Source organism: Carcharhinus amblyrhynchos, chromosome 9 (genome assembly GCF_965287045.1).
Source record: "Carcharhinus amblyrhynchos chromosome 9, sCarAmb.v2.hapA, whole genome shotgun sequence".
Taxonomy (NCBI): Eukaryota; Metazoa; Chordata; class Chondrichthyes; order Carcharhiniformes; family Carcharhinidae; genus Carcharhinus; species Carcharhinus amblyrhynchos.
The window spans coordinates 22,565,811-22,582,844 of record NC_137332.1 but is presented as its reverse complement, the minus strand read 5'-3'; the positions used below and the strand labels follow the sequence as shown (position 1 = coordinate 22,582,844).

The window sequence follows — 17,034 nt, the reverse complement described above, 5'->3', positions numbered from 1 at the left end:
GGAATGTCCTGGAGTTTGTTTAATTTATTAGCGGGCAGCTTTTTCAATACGTCTCGGGGTTTGATGAAGGAGACGAGTGGCTACAATATTAACTTACAGAAGGGAATTGGATATATATGTATATATATCCAATTCCTATGTATACATATGTTATATGTATGTATATATATATATCCAATGTATATTTTTTCGTAAAAATGGAAAAAAATTACGGTCAGTGGAACTAACTGAATAGCTCATTCAAAGAACCGGCACAGACACACAATGGAAGAAACAGCTTCCGTCTGTGCTGTGTGATTTGTTTGATTGAAAGCAGTTTAACCTTAGCTGTGTTAACGTTACATCCTGTGTGATTGACAAATGACTCTGCAGAAGATGAGAATCAGTGTTGTCGCTGGGGTGCTAACTAGGGCGCGTCAGATGATCTGAAGTTGACATTGCTGCATTTCACACAGACTTTGAACTGAAGGAATTTCACTCCGCTGCATATTTTTATGCGGGCTTTAGAGGGGGGCGGGGGGCGAGAGAAAAAAAACAATTTGCAATGAAACAAATGAAAAATGCCAGAGTCACTTTCCGTGAGTGAGCCACTCGCTCTGTTTGACAAAATTCATTTACAAAAGTGACATGGGGATACGAAGGGGACCGATAAAGCTGCGAGTCCCCAGCTTTCTTGACAACAGGACCAGCATTGCTTCCAACAACAGTTTCTGGCTTAGGTCCTAAAAAACCGGTAAATTTCATTGGTGAAGAGGGAGCTGCTTAGAATGGCTGAGAGGATATATCTTCCAAGTCACCACAGAGTGTTTTTTTTGTGTGTGTGTTCCAAAGTCTTCTGCCCCGGAGGAACTGATTTATAGAGATTGGTGGAAAATGTGGAGATTCATTCCTTTGCTTATTAAACCTCCAGCAGCCTACAGGGAATGGTGAGCTATTCAAAACACCAGTTACTTCAAAGGTGTTTCCATTTTCCTTCATGATTGACTTGCCTCCTTTTCTGGTTCTTTAACTATAATTAAATTCAGTATGCTATGTTTCTTCTGCAAGCTCAGTCAGTCTGGAATTCTAATCCCCTTATAATCAAATGATTTGCAGGGTTTCTTAGTTTGATGTGCTGTGCGCATGATTGTATGTAACAGAAGTCTAACCTGTAGCCCTGTAACTGACAGTGCAAGCATGTTTCAATTTATCTTAATGCCAGTGCATGTGCATCACACTTTATATGTGCTTCTGGCTATGTATATGTATATATATATGGGACTGTTTGGCTGGATGATTGCATCTCAGTCAATATGTGTATTTTTGTATAAGATGTATAATTTGGGGAAGGCGATGGCCTGGAGGTATTACCGCTGGACAATTAATCCAGAAACTCAGCTAATGTTCTGGGGACTGGGGATTGAATCCCACCATGGCAGGTGGTGGAATTTGAATTCATTTTTTAAAAATCTGGAACTAAGAATCTACTGGTGATCATGAAATCATTGTGGATTGTTGGAAAAACCCATCTGGTTCACTAATGTCCTTTAGGGTAGGAAATCTGCCTTCCTTACTCAGTTTAGCCTACATGTGACTCCAGAGGCACAGCAATTGTGGTTGACTCTCAACTGCTGCCAGGCGACTAGGGATGGGCAATAAATGCTGGCCATCCCTGAGAATGGATGTTAAAAGAATGTGTGTCTCTCGCTGCATATTGTGTCTACAGAGGAACCCGGAAGCCTGAGTGAGCCTGCCCTGCCAATCAATAAGATCATAGCTGATCTGTGATTAACTCCATATGCCTGTCATATGCCCCATGTCCCTGAGTACCATTGGCGAACAATAACAGGTATGTTATAGCGATACAGGCATGTCATATTGTGAACTATCAAAAAATGGACACAAACAAGGTGGCTGCAGCAATTCATATGACCTTTGACATTTGGAGTACAGGTGGTATCAAGTCTCCGGTGAGTGTCTAATGAAATGTGTAGATAGATGAGGGTAACTCAATGGAATTCATGCATTTCATTGTTTAAGGATGAAGCTTCCAGACTCTTGGGTAGGATTTTCAAGCCGTTCACATGAACAAGATTCTTCAGTCCCGCTGCAGTGAATGGAGATTTGGCTGAACGGGAAGATCTGGCAGAGGCAGCAGGACATGAACAGTTAGAGAATTCCAGCCCCCAACTCCATGATTCCTATTGGACAAAAGGGAAATTTTTTTTTAAAGCTTAATTACTGCTATAAAATTCCCATTGTATCACTTTGGCCTCCTCCAGCAGAATGAGACTGCCTGGGCCTCAGAGGTGTGAACCCAGCAGCAATGTGATCGAAAATGGGGACTGCACCCTTGTTACCCCAAGTTCCAACTGATCATCAAAACTATCAGAGGTCAGCTAGTCTGAAAGCAAGACTAACTGCAAGTCATCAAGCAGCTGAAGTACTTAACCTATTACAGATTCATCCAGTTTATCTGAGAACCCCAACCTCTGAGATATTTGACTACAAGATACTTCACAACCTGCTGTGAACCCTTTGCTTAACAAGATGCTCATTTCAACTTTAAATTATTGAATCTGTTCAGGAAACCATAGGCCTGCCAGGTGACACACTAGAAGTCATAAATCAGAATCTGAGGTAACTATAATCTGTGGAAATGCGCTCTATCTATCTTTATCCGTATCCAACCTCTGTGTGTGCGTATACGTGTACATGTGTGCATGTGTCCAACTAAATTAATCCTACAGTGCAGAAGGAGGCCATTCAACCCATCGAATCTGCACCAACCACAATCCCACCCAGGCCCTATCCCCATAACCCCATGCATTTATCTAGCTAGTCCCCCTGAGACTAAGGCACAATTTAGCATAGCCAATCAACCCAACCCATACTGTGGGAGGAAACCGGAGCGCCCAGAGGAAACCAACACAGACACAAGGAGAATGTACAAACTTTACACAAACGGTGACCCAAGCCAGGAATCAAACCCAGTCCCCTGGCACTGAGGCAGCAGTACTAACCATTGTGCCACCGTGCCGCCAAAGTTAGACCAATTTATCTTGATGTACCTTCACCTAGAAGAGTACAGATTCAATTTAAAATTTCAGAAAATAAAGCAGGTCATTAGATTGGTTCCACTGGTCGGCACAACATCGAGGGCTGAAGGGCCTGTACTGCGCTGTAATATTCTATGTTCTATGTAGGCATCTTTCATAGCATATGTTACACAATGCTTGCAAATGTACATAGTTTGGTCTTTCCCAATTTTTCTGGAATTAAACCAGGGACTATTATTAGAAGCAGCATTGGAGACAAAACTGGAGACTTGCAGCTTTATAGCTTCTCATCACATCACTTGTCATTTTGTAAATGGCTTGTGGCAAACAGAGTGGGCTTGGTTTTGACTTTGGCAGTGGCGTAAATCAGATTTTGAATTGACTGGCCATCCATCATACACCTCTCACCTGGTTCACCCCCATTGACATCAATTGAAAAGAAAATGGAAGATGGGATTGTGCTGATCTCATATCAGCTGGTTTACACTTATCATCCAAAATTAAAATTAGTGACTCACTCACTGGAAGTGACTCTGGTACGTCTGCATATTGATATCTTCCACATGTGTCTGAGTATCTTTCAGGATGGGCACATTGATGTCTGACACTATGAAAGTAAAGTCCAATTAATGTTAAAGATGGTCGGAGGTGGTGCTCAGATAAAGAACTGCCAGTAATAGCATTGTGAAGCTCGTCAGATTTTTTCAGAGGGCTGCTCTGTTTCTGGTCTAACCTCTCCTCTGTACAGTGTGCAGTACCATTCAAGGCCACAGCTGCTTATCACTTTTTAGATCCTCACACATCAATGTTGGCACAGTGGTTAGCACTGCTTTCTCACAGCGCCAGGCACCAGGTCTGATTCCCAGCTTGGGCCACTGTCGGTGTGGAGTCTGCACATTCTCCCCATGTCTGCATGGGTTTCTCTGGATGCTCCAGTTTCCTCCCACAGTCTGAAAGACATACTGGTTAGATGCATTGGCCGTGCTATATTAAGTTTAAGTTTATAAGTTTAAGTTTAATAATTTGTGTCATAAGTAGGCTTTCATTAACACCTCAATGAAGTTACTGTGAAAATTCCCTATTCGCCACACACCAGCGCCTGCTCAGATAAACTAATGGAGAATTTCCCAACTCAGGACATCCCAAAGCATGCGACAGCCAATTCAGTATTTTTAAAGGCAGCCCCTTTTATGAAGTAGGAACGCAGCAATCAATATGTACAGAAGAAGATCCCGATCACCAGCAACATAGTGATGACCAGGTCATCTGGCTTTTTTTAGTGATAGTGGTTGAGTGATAAATATTGGCCAGGGACACACAAGCTATGAGAGGCAATTTGATAAAACAGGAATCTTCCACCTTAGACATCTTAAGAATAGACCTTAAGGAGACGCTTGGTGAGATAGAGAAAGTAAACCTGATACTTGAAGCACCAGAACAAGAAGGTAAATTTATGTCATTAAGTCAGAAATTCTGTATTCCTTTGCACAGAGAATTAATGAACAGATGGAATAGGTTATCAGTAAGTGGTCAAGATAATGTCATTAGACATATTTATTTATTTGGTAAACAACAATCTGTACAGCCCAATCCTCTCTGCCCGGGGAACGACATATCTTCCAAAAAAACCTTTCATATTCATGTGACCTGGAATAGATTACCGTCACCATCAAGTCAAAGGAGGGCAATTTATTTTTTTTATTCCTTCACAAGGTGTGGATGTCACTGGCTAAGCCAGCCTTTATTGCTCATTCCTAATTGCCCTTGAGAATGAGTGTGACTTTGTTTATACCTTGTTCATATTCTAGTCATTAGCTGGACAGAGCTTGTATCTGAAGAAAGTTGCTACTATCATCAATTTAACTGACTGGACTGATGCTAACATTGCTCCTTGGCTGCTGATCTGGCTGTACAAGGTGACAGAACTCAGATGTAGCTTTCTTGATGAAGTATAGTTTTTTCATTTAGCACACCTTGCCAAGAATAGAGAATGGTGGTTGGAAATGGACCTTTAGTTCTTTAAAGCTAAGTTTTATCTCTGTTTTCTGTGGGGAATAAAATGAAACAAAAGTTGAATGCAAGTGTGGTTATCCTTTTAGGGATCAACCTTCAGAGTGAAGGTCACATGACCCAGGGATCCAATTGGAGCGCAGGGTAAGGGAATCATCTTGCTAAGCTTTTGTACTCAGAGCCACCTCGGGAGCTGAATGCAGCTATGAGGCTGCAAGCCCCTGTATAGTTTTAACCTGTAAATAAATGAGTTGTGCTTTCCCTAAATTGGAGAATGGCATCTTTACATTTGGCGACAAGGATAAAAAATATGATCTTTGAACTGTGAGTATCCAGTTTACATTGAAGTTGAGAAAAGGTGCCAATTTTGCCAACAGGAGGTATATTGCCATCAGGACATGTTGTTGACTGTTTTAGCACTGAAGTACCTGGTCATCCTGTGACAGGCACAATGGATATCTCCATGGAAACAGATAGAACTGAACTGCCTGTGCTTGAAGAGGCATCTGTTACTATGGTTCCAGTTGATGGCAATCCTATGGAAGCACCCCTGACAGAAGAGTTACGCCTCTCCACAGGATTCGGAAAGACTCTGAAAGACTTAATTTATAATTGACTAAGTTTGCGTAATACATGTTTAATTATCTTGGACTGTGTACATTGAGTATTGATATTTGTATAAACATAAGAAATAGGAGCAGGAGTAGGCCATCTAGCCCTTCGAGCCTGCCCCGCCATTCAATAAGATCATGGCTGATCTGTCGTGGCTCAGTTCCACTTTCCCGCCCTCTCCCCATAACCCTTAATCCCCTCTCTTATCAAGAACCCATCAACCCGCTTCTTAAAAATATTTAGCGAGGCAGCCTCCACCACTTCAACGGGCAGAGAATTCCAGAGATTCACCACCCTTTGAGTGAAGAAGTTCCTCCTCAACTCCGTTCTAAACCGCCTCCCCTTTATCTTGAGGCTGTGCCCCCTAGTCCTACTGTCTTTTTTGAGCGGGAAGAGTCTCTCCACCTCTATCCTATCCATCCCATTCATCATCTTATACGTCTCAATGAGATCTCCCCTCATTCTTCTAAACTCTAACGAGTACAAGCCTAGTTTATTCAGCCTCTCCTCATAGCTCAATCCCCTCAACTCCGGTATCAGCCTAGTAAACCTCCTCTGCACTCCCTCCAGGGCCAAAATATCCTTGCGCAGATGCGGCGCCCAAAACTGCACACAGTACTCCAGCTGCAGCCTCACCAATGCCCTATACAGCTGCAGCAAGACCTCCCTACTTTTATATTCATAAAGGACTTGGGGAAGGGGTGGAGGAGGGGATCTGGTGATTGTCCCTTTAAGGATCAATCTGCACAGAAAATGATCTAGAAAGCGAATCAGGGAGCAGGATAGGGGATCACCATGGTAAGCAAGGGTTGCTGCTCTCAGAGTCACCTCGGGAGCTGAATGCAGTCACAAGGCTACAAGACTTTGTATAGTTTTAACCTGTAAAAAAACAAATTGCCTTTTCCCAAAACTAGTGAACAAGCATCTTTATAAAAAGATTTTCACCTGAAAATGTTCAAGAAAATGGGATAATTTAGGTGGTTTTTGGAGTAAATGTACATTGGTTCCTAGTCCAGCACTGCATATTTTTAAAATTCACGTTCTTGTGTTCAGGCCCCTCCATGGCCTCACCTCTCCAAATCTCAATAACCTCCCACATCAATGACAACTCTTTGAAATATCAGCATTCTTCAATTTTGGTCTCATGTGTATTGCTGATTTTAATCACTCCACCATTGGCAGACATGCCTTCAGCTGCCAAAGCTCTGGAAATCCCCCTTTAAAATTAACTTACAGGATGTGGGCATCACTGTCCAGGCCAGCATTTATTATCCATCCCGAATTGCCCTTGAGAAGGTGGTGGTGATCTGCATGTTTGAATCGCTACAATCCATGTGGTGCAGGAGATACACAGGAGCATACCCAGATCATATAGATCTTGGATGCCCTGAAGGTGGGAAGAGTGTGAGGGTTGAATAGACTATCTACTTATGATAGTTTCCGGTGCAAGACCCTGTAGAAAATCTCCTGGCAAGTATAAGCATAATGTACATGAGACATCATTTATCCACAATCAGGATTCTGTCATCTGACAATCAACAACAACAATAACTTGGAATCACGAGCTTTTGGAGCACTGCTCCTTCATCGGGTGGGTAGAATCACTTGATGAAGAGGCAGCGCTCCCCGAAAGCTTGTGATTCCAAATAAACCTGTTGGACTTCAACCTGATGTCGCGAGACTTCTTACCAAGCCCACCCCAGTCCAACACCGGCATCTCCACCTCATAACAATAACCTAAAACGATATTATAATTACGGACTTAGGGAGCAGAGATAAGAACCGTACCAGGGTGAGAGAGAGAAATGGATTTAGTGGGAACAAGGACACCAAAGGTGGAGGTGACAAGATCACAAGCTACAGAACTGTCATGGTGAATTTGGTAAAAGCTTATCAGGCAAAGGCTGAAATTTTCACCACCGGAGGATACTTTTTAACAGTAGAAGCTGTAAGTGAAAGATGCAGCATAAGCAGATCAAACCAATTAATTTGCAGCCTCCAGCTGTTTTACACTGAAATGCCATTGCCCTCCAAAGGCTACACACAATGCTCAGGACAGTGCTGTGATAGATTGCTGAATTGACTTACTGCATTTGCTTTTTAGCTCAAAATGCTCCAAATCTATTTTGGAGTTTGTCTTTAGGTGAACATACAATCCAACCGTATGTATTTCAGCTTCTTACTTCAACAAAGCCAAGTAAAATGCGCATTTGTTCGATAAGCTGTAGTAAGAGCTCTCACTTCTCTCACAGTGACATCTATTATGTATGTAATCGAAAGAGCTTCCCCATCACTTCGCCTTGTGATATTTCAGTGTTTTGCTTCTCTCCTGCATTTTAAAGTCATCTGCTATGCACAGCAGATGAATGCGCCCCACGCTAAAGCATCAATAAATCCCTGCAGATGCTGGAAACCTGACAAATGGGCATCGGCCTGAAACGTTAACTCTCTCCACAGACGTAGCTGAGTGTTTCCAGCACTTTCTGTTTTTATTTATAATGGATTCCACAGCTGCTCTCGTGTCATTTCTCACAGGTTGAATCTGTCTATTAGAGCGTTGGTGTACAAAGCTCTTACAATGATAAGATCTAATCGTTAGGACATGCCTCATATTATTAACCTGCAGTTGGAATGATTCCTGGATTTGGAAAGCATCGCTTTCCAATCCGCTCGCAATCTTAGACATGCATTTGGCTGCTGTTATGTGGTAACTGGAGGCAACTCAAGGTGGTTCCAACAACAAAGGGTTCAGTAGACTAACATAACGATATACAAGATAAGGGTCTGTCTGATAGAACACAGGTACAGGTCTACTCTCTGCTCCTCCCCATCCCAGGATGCATGCCAACACTCCGGATCGACGCAGCTTCCCGTATGGTTGGCCCCAATCACATGGCCCGCAAAGGTTCACCCCTTAAAGGGGCCACATTATCACATGTTAAACCAGACTCAGTTATTCCAATATTCTCCTGACCAACCTTTCAGCTCCCACCAGCTCTATACTAGAACTCATCCAAAACTCATCCACGTTACCACACTCCTTCCCCTACTCTTCCACCCGCAACCCCTGAGTCCACCTATTAGTGAAAAGAAAAGAGAAACAACATTATACATTGGCACATACACAATATCACATTAGGATCACCAAGGGAAAGTCCATTCAGAAAGTCAATCGGTCCAGAGGCTTCCGGACTCTTGTGGAGTGCTGCAACTTAATACAGGATCCTTCAACAAGCATCTGCTCAGGTTCAACATCTTCTCCAGTGGCTTCTTCATCCTTGGCTACAGAAGCCAGGGGCTGCCTAGGCTCCAGAAATGCCACAGGTGTTCCTTCTTCCGGAGCTGGCACTCTTGTGTCTGCAGCAGGACAAATCCGTTGGATCCCCTGGATCAGGCCCAGCTCTCTCCCTCAAATGATCCACGTGTTTTTTCTTCCAGTCTTGCACTTCTAACATGTATGTAACTGTTCCTTTTCCCCTCATCTAGAGATGTAAGGGTTAAGTTTTTCACACGGAGGATGGTGAATGCCTGGAACGTGCTGTCGGAGGAGGTGGTGGAAGCAGATTCTATGACAACATTCCAGAGATAGATACGTGGATAGGCAGGGAATAGAGGGATATAGACCATGTAGAGGCAAGAAAATATTAGGTTAGGGAGGCATCTGTGTCAGCACAGACATGGTGGGCCGAAGGGCCTGTTCCTGTGCTGTACAGTTCTTTGTTCTCTGTGCAATTCTTTCTGACACCCAGGACAGTCAACCACTAAAGTTTCTTAGCATGACTATGGCATTTGAACGTTTTGCCCCTTTTTTCGAGTCTGATGCTCTTTCTGGGAGACTTACCAAATCTCCGCCCTCTCTGACAAAGGTGGAAGCACCAAATCCAAGCGGGCTCGTAAACATCACCCCATTAATAATACAGCTGGCATATCTCCAGTGATAGCTTTCGACGTAGCAGTGTAGGATAACAAGAAACTTACCATGTGTAAAGGCAGTGACTTGTGAGCTTGCTTTTCCATCGAAGCTTTAAATCTTTGCACAGCTTGCTCTACCAAACCCTTCGAGGCTGGGGGGATAAGGCTCTGACCAGACGTGGCATATCCCATTTGATGTGACAAATTGGCACAACTCCTCAGCTGTAAATACTGAGCCGTTGATAGACACGAAGAACTCAGGAGCTCTATCAATGGCAAAAATCAGCATCAACCTAGACTTCACTAGCTGGACATCCAGCCATTTTGAATCTGTGTCAACCAGGATGAGGAACATGTGTCCCATGAACAGTCCAGCGAAGCGTATGTACAAACATGACCATGTCCGGCTTGGCGACCCCCACAGATACATATTTGCTGGTGGTGGCAATGACAATTGAGTCTGACAACTCGAGCACTGGCTGGCTGTTCTTTCAATCTCTTTGCCAATGCCTTCATCCTACTTTGCTCAGGGCGTGCATCGTGCAGCTCCTGCAGTAAAGGCCATCATCCCTGAGGTGACACATAACACAGGCTCCTCCCTCCACAATAACCAGCCATCCTCACATGTTATCTCCATCTTTCACTGTAGGTAGGGATTGATCTGCTCTGACTTACCAGAGTGCCAGCCTTGCAGCGCCATCCTGTTAACTTTGGAAAGCAATGGGCCCCTCGCGGTCCAGGTCTTTATATGGGCAGCTGAAACCGGCAATGTCTCTAGTGGGTGCAACACTAGCCCTATTTCTTGAGGCACAGTTGGTGATGGTACAGTCTGTGGCAGAGGGAGGCAGTGGACTGCATCCACATTCGAAATATGTGTCCCTGGTCTATGCAGGTAGCAGTAGCCAACAAGGCCCATCTCTGTACCCTCGCAGACACAATCACAGCTCAGACTTGTCTTTTTGGAATAATCCTAACAGAGGCTCGAGATTAGATACAATGGTAAAGTGCCTTCCGTAATATGATGAAATTTCTTCCCCACACAGATTACTGCAAGACTCTCCTTGTCAATTTGAGAATATTTCTTTGCAGCATCGGATAAGGTTCTTGATGTAAATGTAATTAGCCTCTGTATTCCTTCTGACATCTTGTAGGAAAGGGTTGCTCCCATTCCTTCTGGTGAAGCATCACAGGTAATTATCAAAGGTTTGGTTAAATCAAAATATACATGCGGTGTTAAAGATTGTAAGGTTTGCTTTACTTTAGCAAGCACACTTTTTTGCGCCTCTCCCATATCCATTGTTGATGCTTCTTCAGAAGCTGATGCAATGGGACCAGAGTCATGGACACATTTCACAGGACTCTCCCATTATAATTTACCATTTCTAGGAATGATTTTATCTCTGTCACATTCCTAAGCTGCAATACTTCACTGATGGCTTTCACCTTATCTTCTGGGGATGCAAACTCCTCAACTTATGGTTGAAGGTCGGAAGTTAAAATAGTCTTTGACCAGTCCCACTATCTGATCAAAGGTCGTTGGGCGCAATCTTACTTGCCATTCACGCTGCGTTCCGGCTGCAGCAAAGTCAGAGAATTTGGCAGCCAGCTAAACTCCTGCCAGCATGAACGGTGGTAAAATTCCGGCCTTTGTGCCTGGAGCATCAGGTGAAGTTACATTCCTCACCAGGCTATAGGTTTCTGGGCCACACACTGTGAGTAGTATCACCTTTTGTTTTCTCTCTGCAGTGATGTCATTAGCCATGAAGAAATAATGCACCATTTCTATATATTGCCAACAGCTCTCAATGTCTGGGCCAAATGATCTATCTTCTCTGTTAAAGGCATCTTAAGGGCATCTGTACTTGTTTCTTCATGGCTTTGACAATCATTCTCCTCCCCCTCTAACTCTGTACAGTAATCTCCCGACAATTGTCAGAATTTTTCCTCATCGCCAGTATAGCAACTGGAGGCAACTTGATGTGGTTCCAATAAAGAAATGTGTATTGATCTAATATAACGATACACAAGATGAGGGTCTGAGAGAACACATGTACAATCTACTCTCTTCTCCTCCCTGACTCCATCTGAATGTCCTTCCCGCCCCAGGATGTGTGCTCACGCTCTCAAGTGATCCAGCTTCCTGTGTGGCCACTCCATAGGGTCTGGCCCGATCACATGGCCTGCAAAGGATTTCCCCCGGAAGGACCAAGTTATCATTCGGAGACAGTTATTCCAATGTTGTCCTGATCAGCCTTCCAGCTCCCAACCACTCTAAGCTAGAGCTCATCCAAAACTCTCTTGACTTTGTATTCTCTGCAAACTAGCTTTCTCCTCATTTTCACAACCCCATGCATTCATTGCCATTTAGGATTCACTTCTCAGTTCCCTTTCCTCATATTTGTTATGGGTAATATGATGGCACAGTGGTTAGCATTGCTGCCTCACAGCGCCAGAGTACCAGGTTCAATTCCCGACTTCAGTCACTGTTTGTGTGGAGTCTGCACGTTCTCCCTGTATCCATGTGAGTTTCCTCCAGGTGCTCCGGTTTCCCCCCACAATCCGAAAGACGTGCTGGTTAGGTATGTTGGCCATGTTAAATTCCCTCTCGTTGTTACCCAAACAGGTGCTGGAGTTTGGCGACTAGGGGATTTTCACAGTAATTTCACTGCAGTGTTAATGTAAGCCTACTTGTGACAATAATAAAGTTGAAATGTAAGTCTCTCTTTATGAAGAGCTGTGATCACTAACCAAAGGAGATTTAGTGCAAACAATCCCATCCACAAACATTTCTGACCTGTTATAGTTGGGTGGTGGGAGGCAGTGAGTGGGAGACCATTGCTTGATCCAAAGTCATCGCACATGTTTACCACACTGGTTATTTTAGTATAATATTCAATCACTCAGATCACAGGATGTTCAGCCATTTTTAAACGAAGCCATCCATGTCTTTTGTTGCTAACTGTTCATAATCATTGGATGAAAGGTTCCCTACAAGGTGTACGCCAAGTAGAAATCAATAACTATGTATGTTTCTGTCAGTGTATGACAGAACTTATTAGGAACAACGCACAATAAATGTTGCAGCCTTTTTCAATTTCCCGGTTCGATAAGCAGGGCCTCAAAAGGAGAAACTCTTTCTAAAAGATATGTTGTGTTTAACAAAACCAGCCAAGGCGGGCTCATTTCTCAATATATTTGCGCTGTCTAGTATCCATCTTATTGTGACGGATGTAGTCACAAGCCAAATACACTTAATAAGCCATTTCGCATCACCAACCTGTTCGTTTTCCAGTCATCCTATCTGTACTGAATTTAATGTGATATGGATTCTGCTTTGGAGAAAACCTGTAGGGAACCTGATTTCTACACAGACCTGGCTGAAATGCTGCTCAGTGGCTGATGGATATGAGAATGGGGGTGGTGGAGGGGTAGGGTGGGGGTGCTGGCCCCTGTCTCATAATTGAAATGTTCTACATTTTAAACCTATTAGGGACACATCGTTCCAAAAATCTCATGGTCCTTTTGGTGCGCCAGTTTCCTCCCACAGTCCAAAGATGTGTGGGTTAGGTTGATTGGCTATGCTAAATTGGCCCTAAGTGTCAGGGAGGTTAGTATGGTAAATACATGGGGTTACAGGGATAGGGCCTGGGTGGGATTGTTGTCAGTGCAGCTTTGATGGGCTGAATGGCCTCCTTCTGCACTGTAGTAATTCTATATTCCTATGAACGATAACTGTAACCACAAACAGTGCAATTTTTTTTAAGGAGCAGGAAGGATGTCTACGACTCCTTGTTAAGTTGCATTGTTGTAATTGAAAAAATGGTATGAATTACCAAGAATTAACATCTATGGCATAGTCAGTCTGGACACCAAAGTTTGCCAAACACTAATCATAAAATGGTCCATATTAAATAACATTTAACCCTCTGTGTGGAATTATTGTCAATGCTTAGCTATTCTAGAGTCCTTTGCTCAAAGCCTATTTGACCAGGACGCTCTCAAACCTCCTCACCTCCCATCAAATTCAGAAGCTATAACAACTAACAAAGTACAACTACACAAGCTAAGATAAGCTCTTCGTTACGTGGGCAGGGCGTACGGTATTTTCTGACCCAGTTGAACACCAGGGATTGACATTAATTATCTTCACCCTTATTAATATGTTGTTTCCATTGGATGGGTAAACACTGTCAAAGTGTCAATGTATCCTCCGTATGAGAAGCTGTATATTGACTGTGCAAACATATATTAGAAGATTAGAAGCGTTTGCTCGTGTTAAATTAGAGAACATCATTTTATTATAAGGACAGCTAAAGTGGAACATAAAATTAATTGTGGTGAATAGGCTATTAAGATATGCAAAATTGTGCAAACAGAGGAGTATTGATTCTTTCACAAATGCTAGAAAATTCTTGCCTCTTTCTCAAGGTCAGAAAACTACACTGAGTTATTGATTTTATCTTTCTTTAAGTATGTTTATTTTTTTTAAAAAATATGATTTGCATCTACAACAAAGTTTTTTTGTGTCTGTAAAACATGTCCATCATGTACAAGTAAATAAACATGCTCTTAAGCTAAAAGGTTTAAAAATCAGCATCATTCATGCTATTCCCAATGCGGTTTCAATATGACATGCAGGTCTGAGTTATAATGCAAAGTACATCTGACATGCTACAAAAAGAAAATAGACAGACCGTCACTGACTGAACAGGCTGCCTCTGGATTAGAAGGGAGTTCTCCAGTGACAAGGGACTGTACCTTGTAACAGATCATTCCAAGGGAAAGAAATTTGTCATGACTAGCATATGGTAAAGTGTGCTGACATGTTAAAGTGTGATTGCCTTTCAGCGATGCTTGTGCATGTGACACTTACTTCTTGCATTTTGCTTTTGAGCAACCTGGAAAACAAACAAATTGCAAGTTTTCAAATTAACTAGCAATGGCGATCTCTTTTATTTTTGCTGAACCAGGCAATGCTGTGACTGTAAAACGTCAGAACAAGCAAATTGACAGCAAGCGGTTCCTCAGGATGCGCTGTGAGGCACTGTGCTAACCACTGCGCCACCACGCTGCCCCAGTAGTGCCTTTCTGGTCTGCAACTGGAACTACAGTCATTTTAAATGGTGAAAGAATGAGATGAGGGAAAATACAGTTGTGCAGCGAGTTGTTGTAATGTTGGACATACTTCCTGAAAAGTTGGTCAAAGCAGATTCAATAGTAAATTATAAGACTACTGGATAAATCATTCAAAAAAAGTGCTATGGTGAAAGAGCAGTAGAGTTGGATTAATTAGACAGCAAAGTGGGCTGAATAGTCTCCTTCTGTGCTTCTGTGATTTACTTGCAGGGATTAAATGGTGTAGGATAGTGGAAAGTTAAACTATAAAACAGGGACTCTCACATTGAATGATTCCTGCCAGAATCATATCAAGAAATTCATTAATCAGAGAAAATCCCTTTACCCAATTATCTCTTCTGGATGCAAATGAACCCCAATTAAGTCCTCGCTGTGTGTAATTCTCTAAAACCTTCTTAGCAAGACTCCAGCTGGTGTGTCATTCTTAAAGTCAATCTATTTAAAATTTGCTTTTTGCAAATTTAAATTTATAATCTTTTGTCTACAGTGTGAACTTAAGGTAATATACCAAGTTTACCTTATCTCTGTCATTTAATACTTTATGTACCTTCAATGAAGTCATCTTAACCTCCTTCCTTCTCGACTGCTGAGCTTAAGCTTTTAAAATCTTTTCTTACAGCTTATCCCCTTTATGGCTCAGTTCTCTGCACCCCACCCAATAAATGTGTGTTCCTGTTGAAGTGTAGCAAGCAAAGTTGCACAGAGTCTGTAGCTGAGGTCTAAGCTGTGTTTTATAAAGCGTCAGCAAAACTCCACGGAGTCCCAAAATTCTATTTGTCTTTTAAATTGCTTTACCACATTGTGTTGACATTGAAAGCACTTCCATACCCAATTCAGAGTCTCCTTGTACTAATTCCATTCCCCCGTTCTGTATCTATGTTGCTCTATCTTTCTCCCAGTGAGCAGTGTTTTGTATTTGTCAGTGTTCATTCTGTTTTGTCATTTGTCTACCCAATTGTAAAGAAGATTTAGCCCCTTCTGCAAAACATTAATTGCATCACTCATTTCTACTGCACACATTTTCACATGAACCCTGCTACCTCACAGAGCCAGGGAGCTGGGTTTGATTCCCGCCTTGGGTCACTGCCTGTGCGGAGTTTGCACATTCTCCCTGGGTCTGTATGGGTTTCATATGGGTGCTCCGGTTCCTCCCATAGTCTGAAAGACCTGCTGTTTAGGCGCATTGGCCACGCTAAATTCTCCCTCAGTGTACCCAAACAGGCGCCAGAGTGTGGCGGCGAGGGGATTTTCACAGTAACTTCATTGCAATGTTAATGTAAGCTTACTTGTGACACTAATAAATAGACTTTAAACAATAAAATATATAATCCTGTGTCCAAGGTCATTTGTATGGTTAAAAAAAAATCCAAGCATTGCACCTTCTCCTCCTAAGTATTGCCTATCTCCAAACATGATGCTACTCTTAACCCCTATCACCAATTTGATGCTATCCTCCTTCAAGTACATTGGTATAATTTCAAGTTCACGTTAACATATTTTTGTTGCATACAAAATCATCGGTGAATATCCCCATTTCTGACCTTATGTGGGAGGGGAGGTCATTTGTGGAGGGGCTTAAGATGGTTGGTCCGAGGACACAACCCTGAGGTGGTCCTCCAGCATTGCCCTGAGACTGAGATGATTGACTTTGAACTACCACAACTCTTATTTTGTGCTACGTGTGGTTCCAGCCAGTGGAAAATTCCTCCTCCTCTGCACCCCACTAGTTCCGAGGGCTTCTTGATGCCACAATGGTCAAATGCTGCCTTGATGTCGAAGGAAGTCACTTTCTCTTCGTCTCTTTTGTTTATTTTAAACAAAGGCTGTAATGAGATTCGGAGCCTGGCATAAACCATAAATGCAACGTTCCCTTACGGCGACTACATTGTAATTGATTAGCTGTGAGGCTCTTGACGATGGCTTAGTAGTATTATCACCAGACTATTAATCCAGAAACTCAGCTTAATGTCTGGGGATTTGGGTTCAAATTCCGCCATGCCAATAAAAAATATCTGGAATTAAGCCATTGTTGATTGTTGGAAAACCCATCTGGTTCATTGATGTCCTCCAGGGAAGGTTAGCTGCAGTCTCATCTGGCCTACATGTGACTCCCGAGCCACAGCAACATGATTGACTCTCAACTGCCTTCCAAGGGTAACTAGGGATGGGCAGCAAAATGCTGGCCAGCCAGCAACGCCCATGTCCCATGAATAATTTTTTTAAAATTAATGTGCCTTCAATTTTACATGTTTTTAAGTAGTAAGCATTTAAAAAGAGGTTGTCTTCACCAAAGATGAAATGGCAGGCAGGAGACATCTAAATTGTG

General features: G+C 42.7%; 1 protein-coding gene across 1 annotated transcript in view; it reads left to right on the top strand.

Annotated features, from left to right (window-relative positions):
* The first annotated feature begins 715 nt into the window (after positions 1 to 715).
* The window catches only part of hyi (hydroxypyruvate isomerase), a 68,514-nt gene continuing 52,195 nt past the window's right edge, over positions 716 to 17,034 (top strand). The window contains exon 1 of the mRNA XM_080195321.1: positions 716 to 926. The gene's annotated coding sequence lies outside the window, so the exon portion shown is untranslated. The remainder of the gene's footprint in view (positions 927 to 17,034) is intronic.